At 39.1% G+C, this 20,876-nt stretch overlaps 1 long non-coding RNA gene and 1 pseudogene across 1 annotated transcript; both read left to right on the top strand.

Moving 5' to 3' along the window:
• The first annotated feature begins 3,218 nt into the window (after nucleotides 1-3,218).
• Nucleotides 3,219-20,876, top strand: part of LOC131227743 (1-aminocyclopropane-1-carboxylate oxidase homolog 4-like) — a 32,542-nt pseudogene continuing 14,884 nt past the window's right edge.
• Nucleotides 19,705-20,806, top strand: LOC131227744 (uncharacterized). Its single transcript, XR_009162479.1, has 3 exons — nucleotides 19,705-20,168; nucleotides 20,258-20,349; nucleotides 20,474-20,806. It is a non-coding gene; the product is annotated as an uncharacterized LOC131227744 (long non-coding RNA).

Raw genomic sequence — 20,876 nt, 5'->3', positions numbered from 1 at the left:
TATCTTATTAATCTTTTACCTTAGCTTATCTTAGGAGTAGCGATAATCAAGTAGCGGTAATTCTTAGCTATAATTTTTATTTGTAATCTAAGTTTACGTTCATACACTAGATTTGTTCTTTATCCAATATCAAGCGATTCTTTCAATGAATGCATTCTTGCAGTCGCTCCTAACAACTGATTGTGAATTTTTTTCTTTTGTTTGATTTGCACTAGTATTATTAAAGTTCTTTCTTAAAAAAATACACATAATAATACATCTTTAAAAGAAGAACCCCAACTTCTGATTATCATATATTTATTATAAACTTTCATAAGCGGCTAACTAAGAGACCAATTTTCTCATAGTCTAGTCACATAAGTTGATATTGGACGTATATGCTTATTCTAGCACTTTGGGTCAAAGTAGATCAGTTTAGAACGAGATGCAATTCTGGCAAGCACGCCTTATAAAAAAAACACATCTCCCGATCAACGGGGTCTGCTTGATTATTAGACTATTGTTCACGTATAGTGAGTTCAGAAACCGATGGATAGAATGGATGGCATCTCTAAGGTCCCACATAGCTTCCAATCACGGGAAGTTCATTAGGGTAGGGTCACTGTCAATTCGCATCCGGGGTGAGTGGTGGGCGAGTCGGGTTCTTATCTTTTTTCTAGAAGCAAAGAGACATTTACACAGGAAAAGAATATCACTAATACACACGGATCGTATGTTAAACACGAGTGCAGGTTTCCCACACGTATCCGCGTGTACATTTGGGGTGATTGCATGCGGCGCTAGAAAACCCATCGTCCCTCGACGAAATTTGAAGTTTCGAACAGAAACAAAGGCGGGCAAAAGGGTAGGGGAAACGAAAGCGAATATGACTTTGGGTGGTCCCGCAGACTACGATAGGGCCAAAGAGGTGAAGGAACTCGACGACTCGAAGGTCGGAGTCAAAGGCCTTGTCGACTCCGGCACCACCACCATCCCTCGTTTCTTCATCCACCCTCCCGAAAATCTAACGGCTCTCAAGCCTCCTCCCACCAACCTCTCAATCCCCACCGTTGATCTCTCCGACGTGAATTCCCACCGTCGATCAACCATCCTCCAGCAAATCTATGAAGCCTCCCACACGTGGGGCTTCTTCCACGCCACCAACCACGGCATCCCCCTTTCCGCCATCGATGAGACGATCTCAGACCTTGGTAATCACTAAACATGAAAGGAACCAGCCTAAAAATAAATAAATTTAGCATCAGTTCAGTAAGAAGAGTTGAAAGGGTAAGTCGCATAATCTTCACCATAGGTTTGCTCCCTATAGGTGTAGATTTGATCCCCCATGGTTGACATTTAGAAAAAAAGTTAAGCGACAAGTTTTCATCATAGGTTTGCTCTCTATATGTGAGGATTTGATTCCCTTCCTTAGCATTACTGTTCATAAAATAAAAAATAAAAAATTAAAGGCTGATAGAAGGAAAAGTTAATCTGTAAGGAAAGTGTTGGTTTCAGTTTTCATGAATTCCGTTGTTAATTACCAATGATATCATATAAATAACGATTGGATCTTTTAATGATCGTAAGCCGAAATTACACTATACACTCATGGAACTTAATATTTAGAACATTCTAATTAATGGATTAATAGTTTCCACTTGATTATGAAGTTTGCTGTAAGCTTGATTCCAGAAGAAAATCCCACTCACCATTCATGAATCTTAGAATTTTCACATCTCGATTTTTCTACAAAAATCACTCGAGTTTATAGAGATTGTTCTGTAATTCTCAACTTACTTTTCGCATATTTTGCTCAGGACTAGCAAAATGCTGGTTGGGGGTTGTGTTGAGGGTCAAATATTGCATATCAGACCCAGTTATTGCCTGGATTTATGAACATGGTACCGTTTAATAGCCCATTTTAATCATGTTTGTATTGCAAGGTGTAATTGCGAGCTTGGACTGGATCGGGATGCTAAAAGCACGGATTTAACATTCAGAATGCACCAAGGCAAGGGACAGACTCCAGGGGACCAAGATCGACGGAATTATATACCAGGGAGTTTTGGGGAACAGCTAGGACGTGAAGCACAAGAGAGAGAGTTTGTTTGTTTTTCCTATTCTTTGTTTGTTTTCTTCTTCTTCTTTTCTTTTCTTTTTGAGATTTAGCCTAATCATGTTTATGTGTGGCTAAACCTCTTAGCTGGGGCTAAGAGGGGAAGCTTGTGGCGTGATGGGACTGACTCTATGCCTTTGATTTATGCTAGACTGATTGATGTTGATTTTAGTTCAATTAAGAGGAATACTTTCAGTTTGTTTTAATGGTTTGTTGTGACTGAAATTACAATAGATCTACGATGGCTTTGAGTATTTCTCCCTCCTTTTGATGTTTATGACGTCAAGAAGCTCTGTTGTTCACCATCGTCTCATGGGCATGGTTGGATGACGGTATCCTTCCTAACCTTCATGCATTGTTGAGTGGTTGGTAATTAGTTTAATTCTGTTGGTTGCTTTACCTCCTGGGCATGGTTTGATGATGGAATCCATTCTAATTCATATACCTTTCATCTCTTTAAAACTATATTAAAAGAAGTTTAGTTTAATTTTCATGGTGATGGCATAAGATCTCCTTGATCTCTACAAGTGGATCCTCTGAATCCCCAGTTTCCCTTCCCTGAATTGTTTAAGTTTTCGATAATTATTCCATAATTATTCCTTAAATTCTATTTGATTTAGATTACATCTTAGTCCAGTTCTAGTTCTACTTAATTTCAGATAACGTACAGGTATCAGTTCCTTGGGATTCGACCTCGGTCTTACTGAGTTTATTACTACATCACAACCCTATATTTGGGGAGTGAACACTTTGGGTCAAAGTTGATCAATTTAGAACGAGATGCAATTCTTGCAAGCACACCTTATAAAAAAAAAACACATCGCCTGACCAACGGGGTCTGCTTGATTATCAGACTATTGTTCACGTATAGTGAGCTTCAGAAACCGATGGATCGAATGGATGGCATCTCTAAGGTCCCACATAGCGTCCAATCACAGGAACTTCCTTAGGGTAGGGTCACTGTCAATTCGCATCCGGGGTGAGTGGTGGGCGAGTCGGGTTCTTATCTTTTTTCTAGAAGCAAAGAGACATTTACACAGGAAAAGAATATCACTAATACACACGGATCGTATGTTAAACACAAGTGCAGGTTTCTCACACGTATCCGCGTGTACATTTGGGGTGATTGCATGCGGCGCTAGAAAACCCATCGTCCCTCGACGAAATTTGAAGTTTCGAACAGAAACAAAGGCGGGCAAAAGGGTACGGGAAACGAAAGCGAATATGACTTTGGGTGGTCCCGCGGACTACGATAGGGCCAAAGAGGTGAAGGAATTCGACGACTCCAAGATCGGAGTCAAAGGCCTTGTCAACTCCGGCACCACCACCATCCCTCGTTTCTTCATCCACCCTCCCGAAAATCTAACGGCTCTCAAGCCTCCTCCCACCAACCTCTCAATCCCCACCGTTGATCTCTCCGACGTGAATTCCCACCGTCGATCAACCATCCTCCAGCAAATCTATGAAGCCTCCCACACGTGGGGCTTCTTCCACGTCACCAACCACGGCATCCCCCTTTCCGCCCTCGACGAGACGATCTCAACCATCTGATCCTTCAACGAGTAGCCGGCGCACGTGCGATCCCAGTACTACGGGCGGGAGCAGGAAAGTCGCGTCATCTACAACACGAACTTTGATCTGTTCCGATCCAAGGCCGCCAACTGGCGTGACACGCTGCAGGTACGGAATGGCCCTGAACTGCTAGATTTGGGGAGGATTCCGGAGATCTGCCGGAGGAAGGTGATCACGTGGGACGACCACGTGAAGGGGTTGGGTGAGGTGCTCATGGAGCTATTGAGTGAGGGATTGAAATTGGATAAGGGGAGATTGAAAGAGCTGACGTGTCTGGAGAGGATGGCACTTTACCCACTACTACCCGTACTGCCCGCAGCCGGATCTAACCCTGGGTCTCGGGTCCCACACGGATCCGGGCGTACTGACGGCGGTGCTGCAGAACCAGATTGGAGGACTGCAAGTGAAGCATGGGGAAGAGTGGGTGGAGGTCGACCCTATGCCTGGGGCTCTTGTCATCAATATTGGAGACCTTCTTCAGGTATGTAGGCCCCACTTACCCAATTTGTGATGTGATCTGGTTTCGGTAGGATTGTAAAGAGTTTGGGTCCCGGAAGGGCCTCTGGACCCGATCCATTTAATCGGACCCGTTTAAAAACTGAGAATGGCGTGACGCCCATGGTTACCTGGACTGGAAGCGGATTGGCTGGTCCACAACACACTACAGACCTGGCTGGTGTGGGTACGTGTCGTGCGAAGACGGCCGCTGACGCGTACGGACGGTTCAGGGAAGATTAAAGTTACATGGACCCACGATGACTTATTTATTATATCCACACCATTCATCTTTTTAGCTAGATCATTTTAGAGGATTAGCCCAAAATTTAGTCATATCTAAAGTTCAAGTGGACCACACCACAAATAGCAATGGGACAATGATTCTCACTGTTAAAACTTTAATAGAGCCCACCGTAACATTTATTTTCCATTAATCTGTTCATAAGGTCACACATATCTGAAAGAAGAGAAAAAATCAAATATTATATTGATCCAAAACTTCTTTGGGCACCAAAAGGGCGTTCAATCCCCCACTACTTTTTGCAGTGTGGTCCAATTGATATTTGGATATTCTGTCTAATTTTTCGGCTCAAGCCGTAACACGAGCTCTCCAAATATATGGACGGTTCGGATATAACACATACAACATGATATGACCCACATAACTTAGTAACGTGAACACACCAACCAGATCGGTATGTGTGGTACATCAGCCAATCCGCTTCCACCTGGAATGAGGGAGAGGAAACGGGACCGGTTTTGGCTGATGACCCCAACATCAGCCAACTAGCCTTTGTCAAGGATTTGTGGCCCCGTAATGTATGTGTTTTATCCACGCCATCCATCCATTTTTCCAGTTCATTTTAAGGGATGATTCTAAAGTTAAAGCATGTATAGAGCTCAAGTGGACCACGCCACATAATACAATGTATATAGTGCCTTCCCCCGTTGAAAGAAAATACAAATATCAGCTTATCCAAAACTTCCCCGGCCTTAGAAGTTTCCAATGGTAAGCGTTCAATCCCCACTGTTTCATGTGGTGTGATCCACTTGCGCTTTCGATCTACCTTATTTTCTATCGTACTCTATAGAAGTTTCCACTTATAATTGGATAGGTGGATAAAAGACATATATACATCATGGTGGTGCTCACAGAGCTTTGACACCAGCCGGCTGATGTTGGGGTCACCAGCCAAACCGCGCCCAAAGAAACTTCCCCTGGACTAGGTGTGGCAATAAATCCGTTCAGGTTGGGCTCTAGTCGGATTAGGTTCAGGTCCTAATGAAAATGAGTCCTATCCAAATTGAACCCATTTATTTAATGGGTTGAGAATTTCTCAACCCAACCCATTTATAAATGGGTTAATTCAAACCTAACCTAGTTAATTAAAAATAAAAATTTATCATTTTGTATAAAATATCAACTATATATTGAGAACTTTTAATTAATATAAAATTAATCACTCCCAGTAATCCAAACTACAATTATCATCACCAAGTTCCAGGTATTTTAAACTAATATATTATATTAATATGTTTGTCTATTATATTAACAATTATTAAGGAGGCAAGCGAAAAGACTATATTCAAGACCCGTACGGTCCAGCCCACCGAACTCAAACCCAACCCATTTAACTTTAGGTTCAAATCAACTCATTTAACTTTGGGTTCGCAAAGCACAACCTAAACCCACCCATGTGAGAAAGCGTCAACTCAAACTTCAATTTTCAAGGTTGTGTCCAGTGTCCAGGTCGGGTTGGCAAGTCAACTTTTCCCACCCTATCACAACGGTTCAAAATGATTATCATAGATTGGATGGATGGAATGGTCTGAATAGGAAATCTTTTGAGGCATCCTTTATCAATTGTTAGTATAACCATATTAACAATTTGGATGACCAAACCAAGGCCTCACTATTCCAAAATGGGTGTATAAGGAGTTTATACTTCTAAAACTCAGTAGGGACGGGATTTGAAATTGCATTAATTCGGACTGAGTCACTAAAGTTGTCAAAGTTCTTTTAAGGGATTTTCCCGTATTACCATCTGCCTTTTAGGTTATTTTCAAATAAATGGATGCTTTCAGAATATTTAAAGTAAAAAAGCCTAAGGTTTGCACCGTTAGACATCTAACCGTTTGTTGTCGTACACCGCTGGGGCTATATCCGGTTTATGAACTTAATATTTTAAAATGATAAAACTACCCTCATTCAATCACTATTGTTTTCCTGTGATATGTTCAACTAGAGACTTTGATCTTTCTCATTTATGGGCTCAGACCCTAAAATAATCTTGAAAAATAGATGAACGGTGTGGATAAAAATATAAATCATGGAGAGGCCCATAGAGCACCGCCCACTAGCAACATGGCTATTGGAGGAAGCAGATTGCGTCATGTACCACCTAGCACCGACCTCCATGGTGTGTTGAGATCACCAAGTTACGTGGGTCCCACCATGATGTATGTGTTATACCCATGGCATCCATTCATTTTGCAAGATCATTTTAGGACACCCTTAAAAATGAAGCCTATACAAACCTCAAGCTGACCACATTATAGAAAGCAGTGGGTACATTGATGCCTAATGTTGAAACCTTCCTAGGGCTCACCATGATGTTTATTTGCCATCTAACATGTTTATAAGGTCAAAAGGTCCTGGATGAATGCAAACAAAATGAAGACTAATTTGATCCGAAGACTTGTGTGGCTCTTAAGAAGTTTTCCAGTGTAGGCCTTCACTCCCCACTGCTTTTTATGGTGCAATCCACTTGAGGTTTAGATCTGCCACTTGAGGCTTCGATCTGCCTCATTCTTTGGTCTCATACACTAATATGATCTCACAAAATGGATGGACATTTTTTATATAACATATACATCGTGGTGGGGCCCACATAACTTGGTGACGTCAGGTCAGTAGTGTGCGACGCACCATGCAATCCGCTTCCACTACTGGCAACGTCATGAGCAATCTGGGACGCAGATTATACGAAAGGCTTTGGTAGGAACTTTGTGCATTGGGATGCTAGGTGGGGTCCATTGTGATGTTTGTAGGAAATCCACCTCGTCCATCCGTTTTGTGAGCTCATTTTAGGACACGGAGCCAAAAATGAGGTGGATCCAAAACTCAAGTAGGCCACATGAGATGGAACAATAGGGATTCAATGACCACTGTAGAAACATTCATATGGCCACAAAAGTTTTGTATCGGACTAAATTTTTTGTGTGTTTTCACTTCATCCCCCTGGGAATGACCTTATAAACGATTTGGATTGCATGAAAACATCAAGGTGAAGCCTAGGAAAGTTTCAGTGGTAGACATTTCTTTCCCCAATTTTTCCTATGGCATGCACTTGAGTTTTGGATCTGCCTCATTTTTTGTTGCATGTGCTAAAATGAGCTCACAAAATGGATGAAGGGGTGGATTTCACACAAATATCATGGTAGGCCCCACCTATTATCCCAGCCAAGGAGGTTCTTGCAAAAGGATTTGGCAGGAAATCCACATCCGCCAATCCGGGGCTTGATTTGGGTGGGATGCCCAGATCCACCAAGGTCTATGGATCCCTAACTGTGGGCCACTGTGATATATGTGCCTTACATCCACACCATTCATCCATTGTGCTAGCTAATTTTAGGGCATGATAAAAAAAATGAAGCAAATTCAAACCTTATGCCGACCACATCACAAGAAACGATCGTTATTGAATCCCCGCCATTAAAAACTTCATGGGGGCCACCAGAATGTTTATTTTCCATCCAACTTGTTGATAAAGTCACTAAGACCTAGATGAAGAGACCACACAAATATCGGCTTGATCCAAAACTTTTTGTTCCGACAAAAAGTTTTAATGGTTGATTACCACTGTTTCATATACTATGGTCCACTTGAGATTCGGATATGCTTCATTTTTGGGATCATGCCCTAAAATGAGTTTTCAAAACGGCTGGACATCTTAAAGCCCACCCCAATGTTTATCAAGGCCATCCAACCTGTTTATAACACCACACAGACATGGACAAAGGGAAGATAAAAAATTAGCTTGATCCAAACTTCCATGGTTCAACATGTTCTTGCCATCGCTGGTGTTTCCTGTGGCAGTACCGCTCCGATACCATGTCAAACAACCACTTTCTCTAAAAGCTTGAGCCATTGAAGAATGGTTTATCAATGTATATTAACGGACTTCAACACAGGCTACATGCTACAAAGGGGCGGGGTGCGAAAAGTCTAGATCACAAAACCTCAAGGCATCATGTTTAGATGCAGCACAAACCCATAATTTCTCACATTAGTAACAATCTCCACTCATTAATGACAATCTCAACCAAGATACCGACAAGAACTATGACGCTCCATTTAATATTTCAGAAAGTTTATATTTCTTCTAATTTCGTCTCATTCAGATGATGTCAAATGATGAGTACAAAGAGTGTGGAGCACCGGGTATTAGCCAATCCTTTCTACGAACCACGAGTTTCAATGGCCACCTTCTTCAATCCAGGCAGGAGGATGGACACCGATTACTATGGTCCTCTAATAGAGCTGGTGTCACTACGCCAAAATGGGCAATTTGCGACGTATTTTTGCGACGGACGAAAACCTATTAGTTTAACGATGGATTTAATCCGTCGCTAATGGAAAAAGTCTTTGAGCCCGTGATTGTTGAAAATCCGGTCTGAACATCACTGAATTTAGCGACGGACGAAAATCCGTCGCTAAAATCTGATTAACGACGTATTTACGACGGATTGTGGTCCGTCGTTGTTAGGCGACGGACAAAATCCGTCGCAAATTTTCATTTTGTGACACCCATTCTCGCCCAAAACACAACGGCGCGCTTTTCAGTTGCTATTGCGACGGATCATGGTCCGTCGTAAAAGGATTTTGCGACGGATCATGTCCGTCGTAAAAGGACTTGCCTTGACATTAATTTTTTTTCATTTTTGTAGGAATATGGTGGAAATTTAAGTTTTTTTGTAATCTAATAATTGTTTTTTAATAGAATTTCAGTGGTCTAATTGTACATATTTGTATCTAAGATTATTTTTTAACAATCGATTGAATGCAAAAAGAAAATTTATTTTGTTTTTATATCAAATGAGTGAAATTTTTATTTTTATTTTTAATTTAAAATTAATATTTAAATGATTTGTAATATCACATGAAAAAGAATATTAAGAAGTTTTAAAAAATTTAACAATGTTTGAGAAAAAAATAGATTTTGAAAAAATAAAAATAGTGATTTAATAAAAATCTATTTTGTGGGAAAAAAGAATTTTGAATAAAGTTGATAAATTTGTAAAAAAAAAAAAAAAAAAGATTTGATTTTGAGAAAAAAATAATATCTTGAAAAAGAAAATAAATTTTTTTTTAATGTGAAAATTTTCACAATGTGGGCCCCACCATAATATTTTATAAAAACAATGAGATTTTGAATATATATATATATATCTATATATATATATATATATATATATATATATATATATATATATATATATATATATATATATATATATATCATTTTAAAAAGGAAAATTGAAAAGTTGAAAACAAAATGAGGCTTTTAAAGGAAAAAAATAAGCATTTTGGAATTTTTAGGAAAAAAAAATTAAAACTTAGGAAATTTTTTGAGATTTTGAAAATAAAAATTCAGAATTTATATTTTAATTTTTTTGAAATATTTTATAATAAAAATGATATTTTGTTAAAAGTTTTCAAAGAAAAATTAAGAGTAAAAAAAATATACATTCTGAAAAAAAATGTTATTTTTAAATAGAAATTGAAATTTATCTGTGAAATAAAAAATATTTGTTAATAAATTATTAGGCACATCCACTAATTGAACCTTTAAACGTTAAAATCAAATTTCACTCAAATTGTTGATCAATCTTGTATGCCCAATATCTTCTTCATATGTAGCATGATCGGGGCGAGTAACTAGTCAAATTGTGGGTATTGATCAGTAAAGTAGAGTGAATGGACCAGACATGTAAAATGGGCCAAATATTCTGGTCAAAATTATGACTCAACTTAGTAACATCGTGAGAACCTAAAAATTGATGTAAGTTTTGTGGGCCCCATCATGATGTGTGTCGAACATCAACACCATGCATTTGATGTGTCCCCTTTAGGTTATGAGATATCTCAAAAATCATCCGTATACGAAACTCAGGTGGGCCATACCATCTAAAATCATGTGAAGACATCCTAAAAAATATTAAAACACTTGGTGGGGCCCACATGAGTTTTGGATGCGGCTAAAACTTGGTCTGACCTCTCATCCAAGTAGGACACACATAATGAGTGGGTTGGATATGTGAATCACATTTAGGCAGACCCAATATATGATTATGAATATTTCAAGGAAACCCCTCTCTACTATATTTAGGTGAGTTACTCATTACCCTTACAGAGTAAACTCTATGGGGTCCACTGTTATTTATTTATTTTATCCACTCCGTTCATCCATGTTAACAGATAATTTGAGGTGTAAAAAACAAAAAGGAAGCATATCCAAAGCTCAAGTGGACCAAACCACAGGAAATAGTGTAATTGAACCTTTACCATTGAAAAATTCTTGGAGGCCATAGAAGTTTTGGATCAAGCTGATGTTTGTGTTTTATCTTCATTCATATATTTTTGATATTATGAATAAGTTGGATGGCAAATAAATATTACCGTGGGCCCAAGGAAGGTATGAACATGGAAATCATTATTCCACACTGTTCCATGTGGCATGGTCCACTTGAGTTTTGGATTTACTGAAAATTTGGAATCAATCCATATCGTTCATCCATTTTTTGAGATCATTTTAGAGAATTATCCAAAAAATGAATCATATCCAAAGATTAAATGGACCACGCTACAAACAAGGGAAATGGATTGGCTACTCCCCTTAGCACCCGCCAATGGTTGGTGGTCGATGCTTTGTGGGCCCCACCATGATGTATGTGTTTCATCCATGCCGTTCATCTATTTTTAAAGATCATCTTACGGCATGAGACCAAAAATGAGGTGTATCCCAATTTGAAAAGGACCATATTATAGGAAACAGTGTTTAATGAGCGTCAACCATTAAAAACGTTTCGGGGGCCATAAAAGTTTTGGATCCAGATGATTTTTATTTTTCCCCTTCATCTAGGCCTATATGACCTAATAAACAGATTGGATGTCAAATAAACAGTACAGTGGGCCTTTGGAGGATTTTAATGATGGATATCTAATCACTATTGTTTTCATGTGGTGTGGTCCACCTGAGATTTTTGTACCTCTCATTTTTGGAATAAATTCCTAAAATGATATTTAAAAATGGATGAATGTAATGGATGAAATTCATACATTATGGTGGGGCCCACAGAGCACCGATCACCAGCCAAGGGGCTGGTGCTAGGGAGACTAGGGACGCAGATTTCCTTCGAAAGCCTTTCGCATCAAGTTCCTACACAAGGATGTTGGGTGGGCCCACCGCGATGTTTTTGATCAATCCACCCCGTCCATACATTTTTATAGCTCATTGTAGGACGTCTAATAAAAAATGAGTTAGGTCCACAACTCAATTGAGTCACACAAGAGGGAAAATTGGGGAAAGAAATTTACACTGTTGAACCTTCTTAGGCTCCATTCTGATGTCTATGGGCCATCCAAACCGTTTATAAGGTCACTCTCAATAGGATAAAGTGAAAGAACCGAAAAAATATCCTGATACAGAACTTTCATGTCCATAAGAATGTTTCAGCGGTGCTCACCGAATCCCCATTGTTTCCTCTCTTGTGGCTCACTTGAGCTTTGGATCCACCTACTTTTTGGTCACGTGTCCTAAAATGATCTACTAAAACGGATGAACGGAGTGTATTTCTCCAAAATATCTCGATGGGCCCCACCCAGCATTCTTGCGCAGGAAGTTCCTGCGAAAGCCTTTCGCAGGAAATCCGCGTCCGGAGAGTAGCTACTGAAGTGACGTCAGCAAACTCCGTAGGCCCCACCATGATGTACGTTTTGTATCCACACCTTCCATCCATTTGGAGAGATAATTTTAAGGCAATATCCAAAGAACGAGTTAAATCCAAAGATTGTGTGGTCCACCCAAGATTTAAATCCAAAGCTCCAGTGGACCAACTCACGTACGTCCAACCAATTATGTTTTCTAATTGTGTGGTCCAACCAAGATTTATTTCAATCTATTTTTTGGGGATCTTATACAAAATGATGTTGTGAAATTGATGGACAGAGTGGATGAAACAAATCTATCATGGTGGGGCAAATAGAGCGATGCTAGGTCCAAACATCAACTTACCATTTTGAATCCAAGCTTTGCATTGTGAGTCTTGTATTTTATGTAAAATAGTGGTGAGTGGTGACTCGTCCATAACAATAATGGCTGAGATACAGAGTTATCCAGACCATCCAAATAATCAGTCTAGGTGCAAATAGTATGTAATGACCCGAAAAATTTCGTGCAAAGACCCGAGTACTACCTCAAATTCTTTAGAAGTTAAATGTGGGTTAACTAGCGCTAAACTCGATTACTTGTGAAATTAGCACCAATCACTTTAAATTCGATTTGTAAGACCCAAAACCTGTAGAATCATTAGTGCTACATTACCCTGAAATCTTGGATTCAATGCTAAATCCAGTTGCTCTCGGGAGTACTTGAAAACTTTGTATGGAACCTGGACCACACGTCGAAAGTCCAATAGCGATAATCTTAGACCATTATGATCACCTTGTTGGGCTTGATAATCATCTCTAAAATCAAGTCCAGACGATGTCCTGAGACGATTTGCTTGAGTCTAGAGTAAAGAGTGTGAGAAAGGGAGAAATTAAATATGAATTTATAAAATCTGAGACGTGTGGCTTGCGCGCCAATTTTAAGCATTCTGACCATTGGATTCTGACCCAAATTCACCATCGGATCAGGAAAGATGGCCCACACATGCCAAAGTGCTTGTGGCCCTGATCGAGTTTCGGAGATCGTTGAACTGAAATTGGTCCGCCATGAGCGATCTGGAAACCCGATCGGACTGAAAATTTAACTCGCTTAAGATCCAATATTAGTGAGCTTAAGTCTGACCGCGCTCAGAAAAAGGACCTCCAGAAATGCTCTTTTGGATCGAAATAGACTCAATTTGGTTATAACCTAAGTATACCTTGGCCCTGGGGCTATTTTCATCAACTTTAAGCCTATATAAAGACCTTAAAACCCTTACTCTCAACTCCATACGAATTTTCTAAACCCTAGCAAAGAGAGAGAGAGGAAAAGAGAGAGAAAGTGAGAGAAAAGTTGGTGAATCATCTTGATACTCTTTCCAGTTAATCGGCGTACTTAATCCATTGTATCTGAATCGTTATTCCAACGATTCAAATCTCATTCTTAGGTAATTTAATCAAACCCTAACCTGTTTTGGAGCTTAGATTAGTCTAAGTGCTGTTGTAGCTAATTTAATTCATGCCTTAGGTTGTCTAATCGTCATTGACGAAGGTTTTTCGTCTAAATCAGATCCGTTGTGCACTTTCTGGTGTAAGGTGCGGACTATATTCGTATAGGTTATGGTTTTCAAGGCTTTCAAAGTCGGTTGATGATTTATTATTATTGTGGGTGAAATTTCACATGCCAAATGCGATGTTTATATTGCGTTCCTGATATATATGAATTATATTGAGATTTATGTATTCCTTGTATAGGTAGAAAGTATTGTATACGTATGAAATACGAGCATGTGTTTGCCATGATTAATTGTCATGTTTTCGTGCTAGTTGTACGTGTATCAACTCCTTGGCGAAAGGAATTATTCAAATGGGTGTTATCACCAACATACGTCATGTATATTGGAATATGCAGTCTAAGTGTTTGTAGAAATGTCTGAATGATTAAGTGTGTAATATATTTTCCTGTTTATGGGCGTTGAGGAGAGATTCTCAACTATCTTATTGATGTATATGATTTCCCATATGTAATTTAAATTCTTTGTTTGTTTAAATTCAGGCACTACTTAGGTGTGAATTCATGTTAAGTTGAAATCCATCAAATGCTCACATGCTTGTATGATTGGAATTGTTGTTCCTTTACTGTTCTAAATTGCTCGTATGAATATCTGTTATAATTGAAGGTGTTTGGGACTATGAAATAGTCCAGAAAATCGGTAACGAGCTTTGAGTTCATGGCTGAGGTTGTTTTCGCCACGTAAGGCGTGTTTGACGAACCCGAGTCATATTAGGGTTGTTGACAGTGGTTTGGTCACACGGAGTGTTTGCGCACTTCATGTCATTCAACTCAACGTGCGCTCATGCTAGTCGAACTCGTCAAGTAACCCGATTGTCCCGGTGGATATTCACCATGTATGGACGCTACTGTTTGAATCTAGGGTACCAAACTTACCAGTGCAATCCCTTTAACCATTGTATCTTGATCCGCTAAGACTCATGAGCCGGGTATGGTGGAATGGGACACCGTGGTCGAGCTGTCGACCTACGTTGGGGCGATGAGCCTTCCCTTAGTGACCAGTGAGCAAACCAGACTCGTGAGCCGATTATGGTGGTATGAGACACTATATTCGTGTTGTCAGCCTACATTGATTGGTGACGAGCCCTTTGTAGTGCCCTCGAGCATATCTTGATACTGCATTGAGGTGACGAGCCTTATTGTAGCAACTAAGGTATGACTAGGCATGCATTGATTGGTGACGAGCCTTTTGCAGCGACCTAGAACTATATGATCGTATGAGATTGTCTAGGACTGACGACCCTATAATAGATCATTGTGTGGGAATCGATATAAGGAAGGTACCTTAGCTTCTCAATCCTGCTGTATGAAAAGGACTAATAACAACTTGGTAATCATATGCATGCACCGCATTGCATGTGCCTTGGTGTCGTGGAGCACTGCGGGAGGTTGTCATGCGTACCGTAAGATGAAGACGCTGAGGGAGTACAGGCGAGGGCATACATCATTTCTTCATACATTCTTGCATTAACAAGAGTAATTAGGACATGTTTGATTGTATTGCTTTATCATTACTCCTTGATTGAATTGATAATATGTTAACTTTTACTGTATAGTTCTACTGAGTTGATCACTCACTCCCACGTTCTGGGGCGGTGTTTCGACACCAACCAGACTCTGTCTTAGATGCAGATGATGATGCGACCCCCGAGGCAGAGTAGGAGTACGAGGATGATGAGGAGGCGTTCTCCTCTATGCAGTTCTCAGGCGGGTTCATGTGAGCCGTGTCCTGATCTACGGGGATTCAGGGTTGATGTTGTAATGGTTTACTTCATTTTGATACTTATCTTTTGAGACAAACACTTGTAATTATGACCTGGCAGAGCATACATATTACAGGGACTTACACATATACACATGTATTTCTTTAGTCTTCCGCTTGCGTCTTTCACCTATCCCTGGATTATGTTTGCAGTTTTGGCTTAATCTACTTCATGTATTATGCACTAATACAGACAACATATATCCATCATTACATATGTTGCATAAGTGATGTTTTGAAACTCGGGAACTGATTTGTGCTCGACCCCCGAATTTTAGGGCGTTACATAGTAAATATTTATAATTTTATTACGTAAAAAAATCTTAACCATGCAGAAAATTGTCCCATGCATGTATGACCATTAATAGAGCTTGTGTTATAAATTATGGTAAACTCACTATATATGGATTTGAAAATTTTATCTTACTTTCAACAGGAAACCATCCCACGCCCACTCCTCTTTTCCCTCTTTTCATCTTTTCCCTCTCCTTCATCTTCCATCTCATCTTCCATCAAGAAATCCTCCCAGGGCCATTGGAGCGTCATCTTCCATCGAGCATCATCTTTAAATAGGTGAGTTTTTCTTTCTCCACACCACTTTCTGTTATGTTTAGGTCTCCACTTTCTGTTGAATTAATGCCTATCCACCATTGAAACAATCGAGGCCTGTGGATGTCTCTCTCTGATGTCTTGTGGCTTTGGAAATGTGGTTTCGGATGGTATATGATGAGTGATTGCTAGCTACACATGCACATGTAGACGGTAGATGAGTGGCCCCCACCATTTAAGATGGACGCAGCCCTGCAAGGACGGACTCCGTCCAGATAGGAGCTCTCGTTCTCTCTCAATCTCTCTCTCTCAATCGATTGATAGTAGTGATTCTCTCAACTCTCTCTCAATCGATTGATAGTGGTGGTTCTCTCTCAATCTCTCACTCCCAATGCCATGATTGGAAACCCCCTGGATTCGGAACCCCCATGATTGGAAACCCCTTGTTTTTTTGGGTATTGGGTTTGTGTAATTGTTATGGGAATTGATACTTTTAGCCCCTTGATTTTGATAGATACACCCCCTTTTTGAACTCATTGTCATTGTAATGTTGCAATGCACTTTGTTTTGTCAGATGTGGGTTTATGTGTACTTGGTTTTGGAAAAAAAAAAACTCATGTTTGGGTACCTCTAGATCATGTGTTTGGGTGATGGGTTGTTGGTTTTGTTAGAGATCTTTGTATTTGTGGAATTATGAGCTTTTTCATTTTCTGACATTTCACTTTCACATGTGTGCTTGTAAAATGCATTTTCTGTGGAATGTTGTGCTTTTGGTTTTGTGGTTATTTTTTCCCCTCTTGAATTTTATGGTTTTTGTCAGATGGGGTTTTTGGGTCTCCGAGTTTTTATAGGTATTTGTGAGGAAAATGATATTTGCATCCTTTCTTTATAGTCTGGAACTTTCTGTCAGGAAATGGCAGCAAAATGGGCCTAGCTATCAAAAGAAGGGATTGCAATTAAGGTATTGTATTATGGTTTTGTGGCTTCTTTTAGATGGGGGGTTTTTTTTTTTCTTCACATGTAGATTGCTCCTGTCCAAAGTAGCTTGGAGAAGAAAAAGAATGACCTGGGCCTGTTTGGACATGACAATCCAAAATGTGGACATGGAAAACCCCTCTGGAATACTTAGATAACGGAGAACTACAGATCTACAGTAGATATATGTTGTTTGCTTCCAAGGTGCAGTTTTCTGTGGAAATGTTAAGAGGTCAGCAGTTAAACACTATGAGCTGTATCTCATAACCTTGGAAATCGGCATCTAACATTTTTTTTTTTAGAGAAATAGATATCCACATTTTTTTAAGTAAAACTTTAGAATTAGAAATCGAATTTTGTAGTTACTTCATTACAGAAACAGTGGTAAACTCCATGTTCAAGGAAATTGAATTCATTTCTTCTAAATCCAAAACCTCCTTACAAGAAAGAAAAGGATAGACAGTAGAATCTCTCTTTTTTCAAATAATAAAATTTCAGAATAACAGCCCAAGGTATTAGATAATGCCTCGTTGAATAGAGTGCCATGAGGTTTCAGTTTGTACAAGTGGGTCATAGGGTTCAGGGATGTAGACTGTTGATATGATTGGACAACACTCTAGATGGCCTTGTGCCAAAATCTCATGTATCCAAAACTCTAAATAATTGTGTCTTCAGCCTTTTTTATTTATTTATTTATTTTAAATGTGGTTGTATATTCCTTAAAGTTGCTGCAATTTTCCAGTTGTATTAAAGCTATGATAGGTGGATCCTTGAAGAAACAGGAGTGCAAGATACTTGAACAAGGAAAATGATAAGGGATCCACCTTTCCATTTCCCAACATTTGAAATCCATACTTGCTTGGGGTATTTTTGCACCTTTTAATACAAGTTAGTTTTACAAACTCAAGTACTTCCATTTACACTTGTCCTTTTAGTGATGCTGTTAAGAAAGATAAACTATTGCAAATGGTGAGATTTGGTGCTGAGATGGTTTTCAGTTTAAGGATAGCACTATGAGAAAGTACATGTTGATTTCCTTAATTTTGATATTTGAAGATGGGCACTATGAGTTGCTGCTGATGTATTTAATTCTTTCACAAGTTTTGTTTACTGTTTTGTGTGTCTATCATCTGTTTGCTTTATTTTCTTTTACAGGGTTTAGAAATCATATCATGACGTTATAATGGTTGAATGTAAACAATGTGAAACATATTTCTTCATCCAAAACTTACCTCTAGTCAAATGCTTCACTTACCCACATTAGGCAGCAAACTGAAGTTCTCAGCTACTGTTGTATTCTGTCATTTACCTAGCTGCACTCTATTTCATTTTCCATCTCTTTTGAAGTGGTTTTGGTACTGATAACATCATAAAAGTAATTCAAGTGGGAGATGACACTACAAGAAAAGAGGCAAAGCTGGCAGTTCTCAAGGATTTGCAAGGACCTCAGCAGCATTGGAGATACTGGTATCATCATCATCATTGCATGAGTTATTATTGGGATACTTCCGTACACATAATATTGTGTACAAAATTCACCCACCATCCATTGGTTGAAATCTAAATAGAATGTGTAGGGATTCTTGTTGGTTGTTTCATAGTAATGTCCAACATTCATATCAATAGTTATAGTACAATATCTATCTTTTGGTTTGGGGTGATTGTAGTTGTAATTTCAGTGACAAAGGAAGGAATGAAGTTCTCTACCAGGGGTGATATTGGAACTGCAAATATTGTTTGTCGGCAAAATACCTCTATGGACAAGGTGCATTAGATATTGACTGTTTTTCCCCCTTTGTGAACAACCTGAGGCATTTCTCTCCATTTAAGTGGTTTGGGTTTTGTTTTTGCAGTGACCAAACTGGTCTGCACATCTGGATTGGGCATATTGCTAGTTGGACTGTTGCTTCAATTCTACTGTTTATTGTAAAATTCAAAATGGGTTGTGGTGTTCGAGTACCATTTTATTTTTTATTTTATAGAGAAAACACTACGAACTGTGCTACAAGAAGGTAGTTGCAGTCAGTTCCTATCATTTTATTTGTTTAAACATGTCATGGTTGGACTGGAACAGACCATTGTTTGGATTTGGACCAAACTACTGACAGAAAGGTCGGTCTAGCAGCCCCTCAACATCTACAGTTCCCTTTTTCTGCAGGACAGGAAACCAAAATAGGACAGGATTTTAAAGCGCAGGCTGAAACAGGTGAAATCAAGGACATTACTTGAATGCTACTGCAGGTACATGCGAAGAAATGATCAAAAGGGCCGTATTTGCTAGGGAATTGGGAGTTCCAACATTGCAGGAATATGAAATTTAAGGCTATATCTGTTTCCTTTTGTTTGCAGCTTGATTTTGAGTTTTATGATCGATTTTCATAAAATGTGTGTGATTTCAACATTAAGTGTATGTTTTTGAAATCTTTAACTGCACACGTAATCCTAAAATTACTCTATTCAAATGGTACAAGGATAGCTCAGGAGCATTGGACGTTGGAGGATCGAAATCTCCTTCGATGCAAGTAATGCAAGTAAATCTCCTTCGAAATCTCTCTTTCCAAAAAAGAAAAAAGAAAAGGAAAGGAAAGGAAAGAAAGAAAAAAGTTCTATTTTGGTTCTTTTTTTTTTTTGTTTAAGAGTGTTTAACAACCAAGAGTCATTGAAACTGTCATCTCAAATGGACAGTTAGAACAACTTTGAGAGAGAAGGAAGAAAGAACAGTGGTCCAATTTCAATTTTTTTTGTAAAGTTGCACTAAACTGGTATCATCTGCTGACATTGAGTTTGGAGAATGCTTAAATCCAAGTGGTGGCCCACCATTTCAATGGTCTTGATCATTGTAGGCATTTGCTGCATGCACGAATGTGGTAGAGAAAAGTAAAGAACATCGATTTACCGTTGTTAATCTTGAGACTAATTACATGGGCAAAATTGTCCAATACTGCTGGTGTTATATGTTTTAGATGTTTTCCCCCTTGCTTTTTGTGCTAGTATCTTTGATGGTATTTGCAAGTTTGTTGCAATACAAGGCTACATCATCTTCATTATACTAACTTAAGAATTGTATCTCATGTATTTGCAAAGATGGCATCATAATGATGAAGTGTTGCACATGCACTGTTTCTCTTTCCTCATGCAAATTGTTTATGTTGCCCTGCAAGATGGTGATGTCAAAATGGCAGATGCCACAACAGCAAAGACCGAAAAGAAGGCGGTAATTTTCTTGACTATGTGGCTATGAATATGATACATTTTTCAGCTCTATATTACAGAACCTGACAACCATGTACTAAATTGATACAGCCTAAAACATCTGCAACTCCTAGTGCCTAGACTTCTAGATCAAAAACCCTATTTGTTGGCAACCTATCCTATTCAGTCGAAAGAGCTGATGTGTAAGTATCATTTAATTCCAAAGAACTACTCTTGTGACGAGATTTTAATCTTTCAATGTGTACGGGAAATGAGATGGCTACATCTGATAAAATGAGGTAATCTGCTTCCTTTGTTCACCTGCAGAGAGGAATTCTTCAAAGGTGCTGGTGAAGTTGTTGACACCCCATTTGCATCAAATGAAGAGGGTGTCTTCAAGGGATTTGGCCATGTTGAGTTTGCCACTAATGCAGCAGCTCACAAGGTAAGGGCCATGTGTGCTGAAATTGATATGGTTTTCTTGGTGCATGTATATGTAGACGCCTGGTTTTTATTTGTTGTTCCTTCACATGGGTGAGGTTCCTTCTACTCGATAGTTTCTTTCATGTATCATATAGCTTAGGCCAGATGTGTGAACCTTCCAATCAATCCATCCATACAATCTTTGGTATGAATCTAATCACCTTGGCTTCCCTTTCACAGATTCATTTTGCCGAACATATCAATGTATTCGAGAGTTCGTCAAGCTTTCAGATACAAAATAGGTGAA

This window comes from Magnolia sinica, chromosome 15, assembly GCF_029962835.1.
Source record: "Magnolia sinica isolate HGM2019 chromosome 15, MsV1, whole genome shotgun sequence".
In the NCBI taxonomy this organism is placed as follows: domain Eukaryota; kingdom Viridiplantae; phylum Streptophyta; class Magnoliopsida; order Magnoliales; family Magnoliaceae; genus Magnolia; species Magnolia sinica.
This window is presented reverse-complemented; position numbering and strand designations above follow the sequence as displayed.